Source organism: Cicer arietinum, chromosome 4, assembly GCF_000331145.2.
Source record: "Cicer arietinum cultivar CDC Frontier isolate Library 1 chromosome 4, Cicar.CDCFrontier_v2.0, whole genome shotgun sequence".
Classification (NCBI taxonomy): Eukaryota; Viridiplantae; Streptophyta; class Magnoliopsida; order Fabales; family Fabaceae; genus Cicer; species Cicer arietinum.
This window is the reverse complement of record NC_021163.2, coordinates 18,983,394-18,984,946: the sequence shown is the minus strand read 5'-3', so window position 1 is coordinate 18,984,946 and position 1,553 is coordinate 18,983,394.

Here is a 1,553-nt window from a genome sequence, read left to right as displayed (position 1 = left end):
ATTATTTCAAAATTCATCAAGCCTAACATTCTCAACATTATTCTACCAATTTAAAACTCTAAATTCACATTCACTAAATCTGATATTACTCTAATCCTACCAAGAAGCTTCAAGTCGGATCAAACCATACACCACACAAGATTTTATTTATAATCATAATCTCAATATATGTTAGAGAGCCAAACATTTGTGACAACTTTCCACGAATATACCCAACGTGTCATCGTTCTCAAACCACTATAAAGTGTTCTTAATCTTAATGTTCAATCTTGGATCCAATACTCTAACTAAATTCAACTTGAATTATTCCCACAAGATTTTTTTTTTCATCGTTGCTCTTATGGCTACAAATCTAATCCATATGATTCACTACTTAGATTCTCACTCTGTTATGGTTTAGTATCACTTACTCGTCAACTACAATTCACAACTCATAAACACAAATCATCTCTTTAATTCAAAAATTTCATTCTTAACACACCATTTAACTCTTCAACCTCAACATCCTTAATTTATCACAACCTCGGTCAAACAACACTATTTTTCCATTCACTCCATAATAACCAATAATTAATATCACCTGCATTGAGATCTTGATCAAGCCTACGATTGATCGCTCCAAACCATTCTCATTCATTTAATGTATGGTAATGTCAAACCTAAAAGTTGAAACTTATGTTATCGTATCCTACAAGTATTCACAAGCTTCATAATTTGAATTCTTGGTTATAAAATACATATGTTTAATATATAGGAAACTCTTAAGCAATTATCAACTTCATACTTACTCAATCATGAACTAGTAAAACTCTACATCAAGATAATTTTCTTATCCTAAAGTTTTGGACCATTAACTAACATACAATCTTAATTGCAACCTCTATATCACAACCCCTACCAGACCCACTAAGTTTTAACCACGCTTCCGTCGCGCCACTCTGATAAACCAATTAACCACGCTTCTGTCGTGTCACTCTGATAAATCAATTAACCACGCTTCCAACGCGCCACTCTGATAAACCGATTAAGAACATTATTTGTGTCCTTGTGCAATATGCACACAATATTTAGATGAGGAAATATTTCGATCAAGATTCGAGTGGTGCATAAACTCACACACCATCTCTTGAGGACTTCCGAGACACATGACCAACACTAACAAGACTAAAACTATCTCACGAACCCGCAGTCCAATCTAGATCGAACTGCTCTGATACCACCTGTAACATCCCGGTTTTTTTGGGACATTAACTACCGAAATTCTAAACGTAAAATTACAAATTCATTTTTATTTACTTATGATTGTCTTAAGTACTCATTTACTTTAAAATCATTTAATAACTATTTTAATTATATTTCAAAAATAATAAATCAGAGTATTTACATTCACTAAGGTAAAGTTAATACGTTAAACAAAAGAGACTCCTATAGCCAAAACTATTGATATTTTACTACCCAAGCATAAATCCTAGTTGGTCATAACTCTGGACGCTTGTAGAAAACTCTCCCAACAAGTCTCATACCAGCACAAAAGTATCTCGGAGCCTCCGACT